Source organism: Mus caroli, chromosome 6 (assembly GCF_900094665.2).
Source record: "Mus caroli chromosome 6, CAROLI_EIJ_v1.1, whole genome shotgun sequence".
NCBI lineage: Eukaryota > Metazoa > Chordata > Mammalia > Rodentia > Muridae > Mus > Mus caroli.
The window spans coordinates 26,580,826-26,597,082 of NC_034575.1; the positions used below are offsets into that span (position 1 = coordinate 26,580,826).

The following is a 16,257-nucleotide window of genomic DNA, read 5'->3' on the forward strand; positions in this document are numbered from 1 at the left end:
CTCGGACTGGCTTCCTTTCCAGTCCTTGTTCTCCTGCCTCAACTTGGCTTTTGCTGCCAGCTTTTCCTGTCCTTTCTTGCAGGCAAAGCCATTCCAGTGTCATTCAAAGCCGCCAGTATACAAACACAGTGAGGTCTTACAGTGTGGTGAGATTGTAGGTCTGGGAAAAGAGGTGGGGGCACTCAGCACTCAGAACAGCTCCCTGAGAGTGGCTTCCAGAAGCTCAGAGCCTCTATCCTAAAATCTAAGCATCACCCCTAATCTACACTCTCATCCCTACACTTCTGAAAGAGGATCTTAGGGTCACTGCTGTCTTTCCCTTCATTTTCTATGGCTACAAAATACACTTTATTCCAAGGACCATTCTAGGTTCTGTCATAGAAAAATTTAGATCTCTGATACTCTGGCACTTCTGTGTAAGTTAAGTGGTAGCTGACTTCTGTGACATGCCATTCCAGGGAGCAGTGGCTCATGGCCCACTTACATCCCCAATGCATGTGTCTTGCCCTTCCCTCTATACACGGTTCTCTTTGCTCATTAGGTTTAGTTATATTCTCGGGCTGAAGCCACCTCTAGGGGTTGAAATCTAATTCACCAGATTTCTCTTTTGGAGACAGGGAAGAACAAAGGCAAAGGCAATAAGGATGCAAGGAGAAGACACACCTGTTCAAGACAGAAACCCTCAAAGCAGCCCCCTTTGCAAACCAAACATTAAAAGTAATTTGTGTTGAGCTGCGATCTCCCCGAACTCAAAAGCACAGGTGTAAGGAGATGAGAAGGAAGAATTATCTTGGAGATACAGTAATAAGCTAATACAGCGTGCATGACAACTCTGGGACCAAGATTCATAAATATATTCATGTTTGCTTCCCGGCAAGACTGATTAAAAACCCAAGCAAAAGTTAGCGTTGAAGAGTGAGAGAAAGTGAGAGCCAGTTGCAGAAGTTCTGGGGGAGCTATCAAGACCAGACCAAACAAATACGTCATCAAACCACAAACAGCCATGGCCTAAGACATTCTGGCTGGGAGATGCCATACATGAACCTGCCAAGTAACATTGTAAAAGGTCATATTTACTGTTCATCAGGCTTTGGGCACATGCATGTTCATGGCTAGGAGAAGAGAGCACCCTTCTTGTGTGGCATTCTCAGAACTGCTTTCTACTTACCCAGCAGGAGAGGAAAAAGCAGGCCTACCCAATTCAGGGACAGAGGATGCAACACAGAGAACTGGCTTCCTCTCTAGGCTGCTCCTTGACTTTGGGTGTTGAGGCTTATCATGGGAGGAGACATTCCTTGGGTCTGGCTGTTCTCTCTCATGTTACTTTCTTTTGCCTTTTGACCGTGCTGAAAAGATCTCACCCACAAGTGAATGAGTTATGAGGAAAAACCACAGAGGCAAAGAGCAATCCAGGAGGAGTGGTTGTCAATAAAACCCAGTGAAGTGGAGGGAGATGGAGGCAGTTCAGGGAATGGCCTGCTCCCTTCTAGGCTAAGGGGCCGAAGACTCTGGCTATTTAGTGGATCAAAGGGACTGGTCTGGGTCTCAGATTCTCCATTCATGGAGTGGGTTTGAGAATCCTTCTCTCCCTCCCTCCTTCTCTTTTTCCATCCCCTGCTAGGACCCATCTCAGAACCACCCACTCTTCTGTTGCTGGACTACGCTCCCCTTATATTCTCTGTCTGATCTTTTGCAATAGTTAATTTCACAGTGATGCAGTGAGCTCAGACATCCGATGTTATTCCTCTTGTCCACTGCTCCTGCACCAGTCCTCGATCCTCCCTCTTCCCTTCTCTCCCCACCTTCCTAGGCACAGGTTAAGTGTTACCTGCTTTATTCGCTCATGTTCCCAAGCGGGTCCCACACATCATCACTTAGGATACATTTATTGTCTTCATCTCAGTGGTGAGAAAAATGAGACACACGTGGATGCTAAAAGGTGATGGAGAAGTCTATCGAGCAGGCAAAGGATAGTGTTCTGCTAAGTTTAGTCTTATCCAAAGCCCTTACAATATACTGCTTTAATTTCCATCTTTTCCCCTCCCCCTTCTCCTCCTTCCTTCTCCTCCTACCCCTATTCTCTTTCCCTTTCTTATTTTTTTTTAATTTTTAATATTTTTTATTACGTATTTTCCTCAATTATATTTCCAATGCTATCCCAAAAGTCCCACATACCCCCCCCCCACTTCCCTACCCACCCATTCCCATTCTTTTGGCCCTGGCATTCCCCTGTATTGGGGCATATAAAGTTTGCAAGTCCAATGGGCCTCTCTTTCCAGTGATGGCCCACTAGGCCATCTTTCCATACATATGCAGCTAGAGACAAGAGCTCCGGGGTACTGGTTAGTACATCATGTTGTTCCCCCTATAGGGTTGCAGATCCCTTTAACTCCTTGGGTACTTTCTCTAGCTTCTCCATTGGGAGCCCTGTGATCCATCCAATAGCTGACTGTAAGCATCCACTTCTGTGTTTGCTAGGCCCCGGCATAGTCTCACAAGAGACAGCTATATCTGGGTCCTTTCAGCAAAATCTTGCTAGTGTATGCAATGGTGTCAGCGTTTGGAAGCTGATTATGGGATGGATCCCTGGATATGGCAGTCTCTAGATGGTCCATCCTTTCATCACAGCTCCAAACTTTGTCTATCCCTTTCTTGTTTTTTAATACAGAATCTCACTCTGTATCCAGGCTGACCTCATACTCTCTGTAATTCTCCTGCCTCGGTCTCCCTAATGCTGGGATTGTGGCATGTTTCCAGTACCTCTATGTTTTCTAGTTATTATGCTATTTAGTTATTTTCTCTGGGTCTTCCCTCACTAAGTGGGTAGGAGGACTGGATGATCAACTTTCTTTCAGTTTAGGAACTCTGGTCCTTTGAGTCCTTTGGATATGGTCACCTCTGTGCAAGCTTGATCTTTCTGTGCCTACTGCCTTGCCCCCTCCTGTCCCCACCTCACATTTCCTCATGAGGCCCTTATCCCAGGCACTATCTAGGGAACCCTGGTTTCAGCACCAGTAGGCAGAGAAGAACAGTTGGGAGCCTGGCATGTGCTGTACGCCTGACACTACCTGGTGGAGGGATGCAACAGGGTGATCATATATCTTCAAGGCCCATGCGGCTTGGTCAGGTTAGTTATGCAAGAAAGAGAGTTCTATGTTGTGTAAACACATTTGCAGCTAGAACTTCTAGTGGCCCCCCTGGGGCCTATTTCTGGGCCTTGGTGGCAAGAACTGTCTTCGCTGAATGATTGACAGAGCTGTGGGGAAAGCTAAGCAGATGGTGATTTCTCTCAGTATGAAGGTGCACTTAACTAAAGGCTGTGGGACCAGGGATCCTAGCTGGCTTCTAAGTCGCATGTTCCACAGTCCACTACCCTTGATCAGAGTCTTCAGGGGCCAGTAGAATCCTCTGGGAAATCACCCAAATTGAGGTGAAGCTGGTTGGCCTCTGCAGGAAGAAGAGCAATCCCCACCTTGCCTTGTCTCCCTATCTTACTTGGGAGTGGGTGGTGTGGTGTGATGGGTGTGAGCTGATGGCACTAACTGGGCAAAGCATTCTGGGAAGGAACTCCACTTTATCAGTGCATGATTAGCCACTCATATTAAAATGGGGGATGTGTTCTAGACTCTGTGACAAGCCACAAAGCTATTAAGAAAGGACTTGGCATTTAGTAAGGGCCCGAGGTAAAGGTCTTACTCAGTCTCTTAGAGGCTAGGTGGCTTCTAAGTCACAGAAATTTATGTCTCACAGCTCTAAAACTTGATGTTGAGGCCAGGATGCCAACATGGCGGAAGCCTTATGGGATGCCTGCACAGCAGAGGTCTTTATGAATAGACCGAAGACTTCCTAAAACCTTACTTGCCAGAGAGCAGCCAGCAGCAGCAAACTATCTCAAGACTGATAAAGGCATTGATCCTATGCAGGAGGGCCCCACACTTGCAACTGGGCACAGTCTCAATCACCCTACCAAGGTAATTACCCTACCATAGTTCCATCATTGTTGGGATTTCAACAGATGGATTTAAAAGAACACAAGCACTCAGTCCTCAGCCAGATCAAGATGTTGAAGTGTTTCAGGTATGATATCTGGGAGACATGAAGACAGTTGTCCAATTCAGTTAGAGAAGCACAAGGCACCACTGTCTGGCACCAACAATAGCCCAGGCTTCTGAGCGTTAGAACAGCTTGGCACTGAAAGTGGTGCTTTCTGTCTTAATAGCTCACTGTTGGGTCTCCGAGACTTCCTCATGCATGGTCCTGGGCTTCAGGATCCAACAGGACATCAGTGGGAGCAGTTTTCCTCCAGGGAGCACCTGAAAGGAGATTGCCGATGTGATCAATCATGACTCTCACAAACAGCTGGCAGGGATTCAGCACAGCCTTGGTTTGTTCTCATCTTTCAAGGTGAGCAGCCTTGCCATCTTTCTGCTCAGAGTCCAGAAGAGGAAGAATCCCAGGTACCAAGCCCTCAGAAACCCACCATCCACAAGAAACAGCAGACTCCAGTTCCTGGATCCTGACTAGAGGGAGAATGAGAAACATGCCCAGAGATGGACTGGAGACTCCATCTCTGTTGCCAGCCTCCCTGGAGATGAGGTACCTGACCCATTGGGTTGTCTCCTCCCTCAATCTCTGCAACTTCCATTTGGCATCTAGGTGAAAGAGGCTAGACATCTGGGTGCCCTCAAGCAGCAAAAATAGTTGTTGTGAAGATTTGAGCATCTTTATTTGCAATCATCATCATCGTCATCGTCATCATCGTTCAAGGCAGCTCAGGCTGAGGAACCTGCCTGCCATAGATGTGCAGCTGGCAGACTCTGCAGATGGACACACAACCAAGAGGGCATGGTTCTGCTGTCTAACCACTGTGCTGTCATCCTGGTAGGTGGTTGTCTCCAGACTCATCCCCCAAGCTTCATACATTCATCTTGATCCACACTGCCTATTCGCTATGGCTACACACCTTCTGTGACTCCTGAACACTTCAGCTGCAACTTGTCTAAGTGAAGAAGTATCATAAATAGAAAGTACAGTCAGTTTCCAAAGACCCATAATGAAAAGCATAAAGAAAAAAAAAGATGTGAAATATCTATTTTTATATTGATTATATGTTGAAATGATAATCAATTGGGTGTATTGACTTAAGTAAAATGTCAGTATGATTTATGCTACATCTTTTCTTTTCCATAATTTTGCATAACTCCCAGGAGCTTTAAGGTTGCATTGTGGATTATATCTGGGGCCCCTGTGAAAGTGCACATAGGTGTGTTTGTGTCCATGGCTGAAGCTATAGCTCAGTCCCAGCCCCAGGAGACATAGTGCTGGTGCACAGCATCCCCTCCCACCTCCACACTAGCTTTGCTTTTTACATCCTGGGCTTTGCCTTCTGTAGTGGGAGACTGGGGTGGTGGTGGGGAGGGAGAAGAGGGAGTTCTTAATACCTGCATCTCAGAGCTGTGGCAATAAGTGACATGCCCATCTAAAGCATGCAAAATGAAAGAAGTCCCCAGTAGATGTAGATGTGGCCCTTGCTTTCCTACCCCAGTTTCCATTCCCTGCTAAATGTGGTACCAGCTGGTGGTGACCAAATGCCAAACTGGGAAAAAAAAACTCCAGAGAATGTGTCCTTGCTGCTTATGCACTTTCATTGTTCTCTGCTAACTCCCGGGAGGCCTGAGCATCAGTTTCCATCTCCATGAAGGTGTTACTGCTGTGAGAGAGCTCTCTGCCCTTTCTGCCCAGTGATGGTGGATCATGGGATCTCAGATGCTAACTGGTGGTGTTGGGTCAAGCAATCCACTTCCAGGTTACACTCTTGCCCACCCCTGCTGGTGGGGTTCTGCCACCAACTCATGCCAGAGTCTCCTTCAGGTGGACTCTAGTACCAGGAGGGCTAAAGCAACCTGGTGATGACATTGGACAGATGGTGGGTCTGTGCCATGTGGACCCTTCTGGCAAAGGAAGACTGTAAGTGGGTGGTGGGGGATCCAGTTGGCTCCAGCTTCTCAGTGTTTATCTTAATAGATAAATCATGTGTACTATCCCATACAATATAGTGTTTTCAGGCCTATCTGCATAGTGAGTGACTGAATCCAGGGAACATACTTACGACTTACTTGATATAGTTTTGGTGAGTCGCTCTGTCACTGGGGCCCTTACAGTGTGGATATGAATTTCTAATGGGAAGCATGGAAGAAATAAATGTATTTAAATTAGTCAAGCACACTCAGTCCTGAGCTTACACATGTCAGGCACATGACCATAGATAAGTCTCCAGGTCTCTCTGAGCCTCTCTCTTACTTCTACAAGGAAGTAAAGTTGACATAGCCATTGTAAGATGGACTCAATGTATGTGAAATGTGCATTATGGACAGTCATTTGAGGTTGTTATTAACATAGAGCTGTGTCCAGTACAAAACTAGGAGGGGCATTTCCACCTCTCTGCTGTGAGAGTGCTATGCTTGCTTGTGTGGAAGAATGCCAGCAGCAGTAGCCCAGGGAAGGACATATGAACTTCTGGGCATTGCTCCCTCTGCTTGTCAAGTCAGTGTTTCCCCTCTGCACTGTGCATTTAACCACCGGAATCATTGCCATCTCAGAAGCCTATGGGTCAGAATTGGTAAGTCTAAGAACAATTTGTGACTAAATTTCAGTCTGCCCATAGTTTAGAGCAAACAAATGATTCATTCTATGTCCTTGGCCCATCTGTAAATCCCCTTGGGGCACCTACTTCCTCTATAATGAGATGGGATGAGTAATCCTGGCCTCTCCTTCATCTTACAAGCCGGTAACAAGGATGAGTCAGGTAATGGCTACAGAATCCTTTGAGGTCCTTGGAGAAATGGTTGCTATATAAATGCAAAGTATGATGTCCATTTCCATTATATCATGATTTGCAAATAAAATTTTAAGCCTACAGCACATCCATGTCAGCGCCTGCCTGGCCAGTCGTCTGCCATAGGCACTTTTTAAAAAAAAAGTGAATGAATCATCTCTATGCATTACTCCTTGGGAGCACACCTTCCAGTATGCAGTAGGTGAGGCTATATTATTATGCATATTTGTCTTCATATGCCCAGCATACATGTCTGTTCTGTCTCATGTCAGTAGATGGGATTTCTGAAAGGCCCGTCTGTAGGGACAATTTTGGACTTTTGATTTCTTTGAAAAACACTGAAATGTGGTAAGAATATGTTTGTGCTTTAATCCCAGGTGTGGGTTGTAGGGCTGCTGCAGATTGTCCACAGCAGCTGACTATGATTTGCCTCTGGAAGGGGTGTGATTTTGCCAGCTGCAGACAGCTTTTGCGATTGTGTGACATTTGGAATTCTGGGAACTTTTGAGAAGGTGTATAAATGCTAGGGCCCTGAGAGGCAGGGTTGTTGTTGGTTGTTGTTTGGTTGCTGTTTGTTAAGTAGTCGTGAATAAAGAAGAAATAAGAAATTAGTTATCCTGATGGTGAAGATCAAACTTGCCCAAGGAACTCTAGTCAACAGGAAGTAGTCTAAAGATAACATTACCTTCTTTCCCCTCGATCCTTTTTTTCCTCCCATATTGAGTGTTAGGAGTTGAAATGGCAGGAAAAAGCCCAGAGAAAGGTGGAAGAAAGAACCCACCAAGTAGTCAAAGTCTGGCTACACCCATCATTAGTGATGGACATGGGAGGAGTTTCTTGCTATTGATAAGGATTGACTTCTAATGAGGATTTCATGCTCATTGTTCTTCCTGTTTCCATTTCAGGATCCTCTTGATTGAGCTTTTTGGAAAAGAGGTCCTAAGAGATGCTAGAAAAATCGCTTCCTAAAGACTTTAAGCAGGGTTCGCCTGATTCCAAAGAGCAGATGGTTTGATAGAAACACTTCAGTTCACGTACCCCTTTAGAGGCCGTTAAGGATTGTCAGTGATGTTACTAAATAACCTCACCTAGGCTAGAATGAGCAAACCTCAACACATAGGAGGCTTGGGTTTGTTGTCCATGCTTCTGAAAGCCCAGAGCTTCTGCCAAGGTGGATCATAGCTTACAGGGCTGAGTTTTCTTCCTTTTAAATAAAAATATACTGAAATTTGGTCCATAGGGGAAAGTTTGTATTGATCCTAAATTGAAGGAGACATTTCTCCCGTGTTTAAGAAGTCTCCTGTGTCTTGTACTCAAATGTAGACAGTTGGGGTTCTCTGGGGTTGTGTCTCCCAGGATCACCCCTACTCGTCAGTATTGACCATTCTTGCTTTGTGAGAGAGTCAATTTATGTTCACAAAATCCTCCAGTGCTGGAGGGTTGAGATTTTTGCATCTTCTGTCTTTATGGGCACCAATGAGCAGGTTTTATAGTCCAAATGCTCTGAAAGCCTTGGGCCTCTCTGTCCCAACTCTCTGACCATTTTGACTGAGTGCTGGCACACTGACTGATACCACAGACCATGCATGTTCCCAAGTAACCCTCAGAGGCTCTTTGCCTCTGAGATTTCCTCTTTCTCACTTAAGACAGCCTCCTCAGGTGAGAGTACGGCTTCTCCTCTGTCTTTTCTCATGCCCACCTTGAATCTAAGACCACCCTTCTGATTGCTTGTGGCACTTGTAACCACTGTGTTGTATAGTTGCCTGCCTTAATTACTTTTCCTGTTGACATCGTAAAATACTATACTCTAACAAAAGGAATTTAAGAGAGAAAGACTATTTTGGTTCACAGTTTGAGGGAACAGTCCATCATCGGTGGGAAAATCAAGACACCAGGAACTTAAAACAGCACACTGAATGCTTGTGCTCAGCCCACTTTCTCCTTGTTTATAGTAAGGTCCAAAGTCCCATCCAGGGCATGGTGCCACCTTGCAGTGAAGTCTTCCCATCTCAAGAAGCATAATCAAGATGATAACCTCCCACGGGCATACTTGTGTTCAAAGTGATTTTATATCTCATCAGGCTGTCAGAGGGGGTCAACCCATCAGAGTACCTTAGATGCTAACTATCTAAATGCGGTCTTACCGTCTTTCTTCCATATCACTTTGATTTTTTTCTGCACTCTTTGCCTTGGTTTGTGGGAGCTAGTAAAAGAGGTCCAGCAACATAGGAGTCATACCACTGCCCTTGCCTTTATTCCTTTTGGATATGATGTCATACTAGTGGCTCTTAACTCTGCTTTGCGGCCTTCCCTGTGGCCCTTGGAAAGTGTGAGCTATGGAAGCTTCTCCCTTGGCCTCTCAGTGAAGTGTTACCCTATAGCATTTACTCTCATATTCAGTGAATCCTGCATGAAATCTTTGTCAGGTCAAACTGATTGTCTCATTGTGCATTTGTACAGTTCAACAGCATTTTTACACTACATATCTATCCATATGCTGGCCTTTGTACTCAATTACCTGTGTTTTACACTTGGCCAGGATGTCCTCAAGGGCAGGGACCTTGAGTGATGTCACTTGCATAACCCAGAGTTTGGTATAGAGAAAGAATTTGCCAAGAACTCAGTTTTCAAAAGGTTTTGTGTGACTTACGAAGGGCCTTGGGGTGCTGTCCATGGTGCTAGGTTTTCTCCCTGTGGTTCCTATGTCAGAAGCATAACAAAATTGGACGTTCATTCAAACCATTGACTCTGTTCCGTAAAAATATACAATTTGCAAAACACATGAAACTTAAGAAGAATGAAGACCAAAAAAAGTGTGGACACTTTGCCCCTCCTTAGAATTGGGAACACAACACCCATGGAATGAGTTACAGAGACAAAGTTTGGAGCTGAGACGAAAGGATAGACCATCTAGAAACTGCCACACCCGGGGATTCATCCCATAAGCAGCCTCCAAACGCTGACACCATTGCATACGCCAGCAAGATTTTGCTGAAAGGACCCTGATATAGCTGCCTCTTGTGAGGCTATGCCGATGCCTGGCAAACACAGAAGTGGATGCTCACAGTCAGCTATTGGATGGAACACAGGGCTCCCAATGGAGGAGCTAGAGAAAGTACCCAAGGAGCTAAGGGGATCTGCAACCCTATAGGTGGAACAATAATATGAACTAACCAGTACTCCCAGAGCTTGTGTTTCTAGCTGCATATGTAGCAGAAGATGGCCTAGTCAGCCATCATTGGGAAGAGAGGCCCCTTGATTTTGCAAACTTTATATGCCTCAGTACAGGGGAACGCTAGGGCCAAGAAGTGGAAGTGGGTGGGTAGGGGAGTGTGTGTGTGGGAGTATGAGGGACTTTTGGGATAGCATTTGAAATGTAAATTAAGAAAATATCTAATAAAAAATTGGAAGAAAAAAAGGAATCTTGTATTTAGTTTTAGACTGTCATTTTCTGTGTCCCAGTGAAGCAGCAATGGAGTCATGTTTTCTAATAGAGATTTCATTTTTGACCAGCACTAAACCTTAGGATTTTGCTAATGTCTCAGGCCATGTACTATATAAAATACTACAATTGGCACGCAGACCACTGGGTGCAGGGAGAGTCAGGTGCAGAGTTTCCCAGGAAATAGCCCATAGCTTATACCCCATAGCATTTTGTTGTACATGGTTAACTCATATTATCTTTGTATGTCAGCTCCTCATTCTACTTTCTGCTCTAAGTGACACAGCCACTTTTGGCATCAGCGATGATGAAGATGACTGTATCAGGACTCACTGTCTCCTTCTCTGCTACTTACCTTTTATACCCAGCCCTCATTTCACTACTTCAATGACAATTAGTCTTTATCCTGTTTCTGTCATCATCTGAGGGATCCCTTGGCTCTCATACATCCATTCTCATTTCCCTAGACTCATCGGGATTATCTACTCTCATTTAAGAATTATAAACTCCATTCATAATGCAAGGTGATGTTCCATTTAAAATAAAAAACAGACAAACTAACTTAATGTTCTCCCTCTCTCCCTCCTTCCCTCCCTTTCTCTTCCTCTTTGTCTGTCTGTCTTTCTTGTGTAGTATGTGTGTGCAGACATGTGTCATGTGCTTATGTGGAGGTCAGAGGACAGCTTGCAGTAGCTAGTTCCCTTCTTTCACCATGTGAGTTGTAGGTTGTCCGTTTTGCTGGCAAGTGCTTTTACCCAGTGAGCCCTCTTACCAGTCCCCACTGTCTTTTCATCAATGCGTCCATGGTGTAGCTTTCACTTCTGACCTATCCTGCAATTTGTTTTAAAAACTGGTTTCTTAATAGAAATCATGTTAGTTTGAACTTGTTTTTACTAGCCATTCTGTTCATCTCTGCTATTTAATTTGTGTATTTATAACATTTGCATTTAATGCATTATTGAAACAGTGCACTCCAACATTTCTTTTTGTTTTCCATTGTTTTCTTTCCTACTTTTTAAAGAATTATTTGGATATTTATTTACTGTCCCCCTTTGGTTTATTTATTGACTTTTGATTTATATTTCTTTGTACTGTTTTCAGTGGCTACTCTAGGACTTATATGCACACAAACAAACTTTAAAAATATAACTAGAATTAAGAATTTACCACATCAAATGAAATGTGGAAACAACATAAACTCCTTGCCTATTTCATAATAGCTATTATGCATGTTATGTCTATCTTGGCACGTGCTATGCCCACCTGTAGTGAGAACTCCATCCAATAATATAATACTACATTTTAACAAAATTAAAGAACGTACAAAGATAAAAACCCCATAAGCTCATTATGTTCTCTGGTTTTTAGGTCACCGAGGCTCTTTTCTTGATGTTTTTTGTATCTCTATGCTGTTCTTGCCCTTCACCCTGCAGCCCTTCTGTTAAAACAGATCTGCTGATGAGAAATTCTACTCATTTCCCTTCATCTGAGCATGCCTTCATTTCACTGTAATCCCCCGAGTGTCTTTTCTGAATACACAATTCTGCCAACAGCTCTTTTGTTTCATCACTTTAAAGATTCCACTCACAGTCTCCTGGCCTCCATGTTTCTAGTGAGAAATTCATATTCTGAAGTTTGGTTCCCTGATGCTATTTCTTCCCCTTTGGGTGATAGTTAGAGTTTGTCTATATCTTTATCTTTTGGCTGTTTGATTATATATCTAGGTGGGTCTTTCTTTGAGTTTATCCTATTTTAGATTTGCTGAATTCCCTGAGTTATAAAATTATGTCTTTCATCAAACCTGGGAAAAATTCAGTCATAGTCTGTGCAATTATTTTGTTCTGTCCAATCTCTTTCTTTCCTTCTGAGACTCAAAAGACATGAATGGTGCAACCTTTGATTTCTCCTATGGGTCCTTGAAGCCCTTTTTTCTTTTGATCTATCTGTTACTCAGATTGGGTGATTTTATTGATCTGCTTTCAAGTTCACTGATCCTTTCCTCTGCCATCTCCATTATCCTATTGAGCCAGTCCAAGTGTGTTTTATTTCAGACATTGCAAATTTTTTTTGTTATGAAATTTACATTTGTTCCTTTTACATAATCTTTTGTCTTTTCTAGGACTTAAAATATTTTTGTTTTTAAATCCAGAAGGAACCATCCAAACATCTTAAAGCACAGTTATAACAACTGCTTTAAAGTTAGTCTGTTCAGTCTAGTATCTGTCCCTTTGATCTTAGCACCTGCTCATTATCTAGTGTTGGCTGTGTGTTTATAATTCTCTGAGTGCTGAGTACTTTTGGATTGTTTCTCAAACACTTTGGAAGTTGCATTATGAGCTTATGACTCCCACTAAAATATGACATGAATGTTGATTTTTGTTAAAGTAGGTGATGATCAGTTCAGTCAGACTCAGAATATAAGTTTCACTTCAGTTTTTGTAGCTGGTTGTTTTAATGTCAGGTCTTCTTAGGTCTTCAACTGCCACTTTGGACCTGCCTCTCACATGTGCAGCTCACAAAGCATAAGATTTATCTTCTTTCCACTCTTTTCTTCTCTTGGACCAATAAGACTATCAGTCTCTGTCATGGTTTGAATATACTTGGCCTAGGGAGTGACACTATTTGAAGGTGTGGCCTTGATGGAGTAGGTGTGTCACTGTGATTGTGGACTTTAAGACCCTCATCATAGCTGCCTGAAAGTCAGTGTTCTGCTAGCAGCCTTCAGATGAAGATGTAGAAATCTCAGCTCCTACTGTACCCTGCCTGCCTAGATGCTGCCATGTTCCTGCCTTGATGATAATGGACTGGACCTCTGAACCTGTAAGCCAGCCCCAGTTAAATGTCCTTTATAAGTCTTGCATTGGTCATGGTGTCTGTTCACAGCAGTAAAACCCTAACCAAGACAATCTCCCAGAGGCCTCCTCTCCTCTTCTTTGGAAACTCATAATGTCTTACAGAACTACCATGTAGTTTCAAGGGATAAAGATGATTCTTGGGACATCATAAGAGAAAAAGTAATGGAAAAATGATGTGTGTTTATCCCATACTCTGACCAAGGAGCTCTTTTCTTGGGACCACAAACACACACATTGCTTGTATAACTACCTGCTTCATTCTCACAGTTCTAAAATTAGGTTCCTTTTAAGGACATTCTCTGAAGAGAAATAAAATTGAAAAAAGCACTGAGCATTCCTTCTACAATAGCCAGTGTTCTGATTCTGTGGACAGAGAGAATTTCTCTATGATTTTTTTTTTGCTTCTTTTTAATCTCATATGAAGTTTCATAATTGTGACTACCCTGAGGTGAAATGCCAGCAGACTAAAGACAGGAAGTCAGAGGATGGAGAGATAACACACGGGCTATGTTTCTATGCTTATCAAGAAGGACATTGCATTCAAGTTGAGTGTGATGGTTAATATCATTTGTCTACTTCACAGGATCTAGAATCACATAGAATACAAGGATCTGGGCACATCTATGAAGACATTTTTGGATTGGGCTAAGATAGGAACTCATCCTGAATGTGGTGGCACCATTCCCTAGGCTGGAGTGTTGGACCGAATCAAAAGGGGAAAGTAAGCTGTGTCCAGCATTCATCTTTACTATTTCCTAACTGCAGGTGCAGAGCTCCTTCCAGCTCCTGTTACCAAGCCTTATCTACAGTGGTGGATGGACTCAAGTTATGAACTCAAATAATCCCTTCCTTCTGTGAGTTGCTTTTGTTGGGTATTACAGCAATAAGAGAAGTAATTTGTATGAAAACTAGTTCACTTTTCTCGATAAAAGAAATTCCCAAACCCAAATGTTTTATGTCTTTCTCCCTGTAACCCTATGGGTCTGTTTCAGTGTGTCTCTGGGTTTCTGTTGTGATCCTTTGGCCTTCTGTGTGACTGGTTATCTTTCAATACCTAATAGAAACCATCATCTCAAGGTACATATCACCTTTCAGTGTTGTTCAAGTGGCATTTGCCCTTTAATTGATTCATTATCAACAGATTCAATGTATCACTAACGAAATTTCTAAGTTTCGCCTCGTGAAAACGCTGTGCTAATTCTAAGATTTGTAGGAAAACACAGAATCTAAGTATCTAAAATAACTGGAAATAACGTACATTGCTGGAGGAATTGTGATTGCTAGCTTCAAAGCTGACTGTGAATCCAGTGCAGTAGCTCATTTTTTGATGAAAAGTGAGGCACAAGCATCACTGGAGTGGAATGAGAGCCAGGAAGAGCATGTCACGTCCAGGAACGACTTATAGTTAGTGAACGACAGACCTCTGTTTTGTCTGTGACATCTTGTCCTCCCTGTGAAGCTGTGAACTTGGAAGGTTACATCCACAAGGTTAGGCGAATGTACACTGACAGAAGCAGGTTCATAGCTCCATGCTCCATGACACGCTGGGCTTCAGCCTTCACTTCCGGTCGGGCGTTTCTACCTGTACCTCTCAGCTCATTGTTGAACTTGGGCACTTTTGAAAAATATCTTATCTAGCATGTTTTGTTTCTTTGCCAGTGGTATGGTTAACTAGGCTTAGAAATCACCACACTGCTAAAAAAATGCAAACTCCATATTGAATATTAACATTCTTGATGAATGATTCCGGAACCTGTATTTTTATGTACGGTTCAAACCTAGCCTCACTAATCCATATATTCCTAATTTATTGTTTCAGACTGCTAGTTAGTATTCTATTGTGCCACATATTACATTTTTCTTTGGGTGTTTAAGTTATTTCCAAGTTCTAAAGTTTTGTTTATAGGCAATGCTTCAAAAAATTGGATAATTTTTGCGATATAAAATGTCAAGGAGAATATTATTGAGCAATAAATTAGATGCATTTTAAAATTCAAATAGACATTTTCTATATTGCTCCCAAAGTGACTGTGTTTATTTATGTACCTCAGGACTTTTCTTCTCTAATCTCAAATTTCCGAGATTTAAGATTTTGCTAGATCTCCATTGAGTAAGACTTTCTAGGTGGCTGTAGAGACACCTGTGCAGCCGATTGATGATTGATTGGCTGTCATCGGGCCACACGTTGCAATTACAGATGAGGGTAGGGCAGATGCATGAAGTGAAGGTTGCCATTCAACAGCCCCTTCACAAGCCTTCCCTGACCCCAAAGCCTTTTCACACCTCAAGTTTTGATTGTGTTCTCTGGGTCACTCATGGCTACAACTATTTTAGGTTTCTTGGAAGTGCATATGAGATAATAATATAATGTCTTAGAGACACAAAATACAAATGGTATTAACATTGTTATTTTAAAGCCCTTTGTTTGAGATGTGGTCAGGTATAGTCCAAGCCAACCCCAGACTTAGATGATCTTGAATCTGGCACCATCCTGCCTTCACATTCTAAGTGCTAAGTGCTGGGATCACAGGCATATATTACCATGCCTATTTGTTTAGTTCGTTTTTGAAATTAATGTTTTAGTATACAAAATAATGGGCTTCATAATAACACTTCCCACATGCATACCATTGTACCTTGCTCATAATTGTCCCTCCCTCTGAATTACTCTCTTCCTTATCTCCCCCCACCTCATTGATTCCATTCTTTCCCAGAAACCTTCCAGACTCCCACCCACATCCCAGGTAATTGGCAAGCCAGAGGACAGAGCTGCTCAGTCTCACTAGGATGATCAGGAACTCTTAACAATATACAAACTCTAATTTGGTGGGACTGGGTGAGACCTGGGATTCCATTTTCTAAGTTGCTCCTGGCAAAGGTAAGGGAGCTGGGGCTAGAGTAGAACTCATCAGCCCCAGTGACAGTCCTGGCTAACCCTTTTCTTCCCAGCCCATTTCTAATTCATGGGCTTTTTTTGGGCAGTCATACCTCCGGCACAGGTCCGGGGTGTTGGAGTCAGGTTAAGCTGGACTTCTGCCTGGCTGAGAGCCCTCACACTCCATGCTGTTCCATGCCTGGGGGTCTGAGTGTTTGGTAGTAGTCCAAAAAGGCCAGACCCTCTAGAC

At 43.2% G+C, this 16,257-nt stretch overlaps 1 long non-coding RNA gene across 1 annotated transcript in view; it reads left to right on the top strand.

Annotated features, from left to right (window-relative positions):
* The window catches only part of LOC110295584, a 77,075-nt gene extending 62,999 nt beyond the window's left edge, over nucleotides 1-14,076 (top strand). The window contains exon 3 of the long non-coding RNA XR_002378104.1: nucleotides 13,716-14,076. This is a non-coding gene — a long non-coding RNA (uncharacterized LOC110295584). The remainder of the gene's footprint in view (nucleotides 1-13,715) is intronic.
* Nucleotides 14,077-16,257: the final 2,181 nt, after the last annotated feature.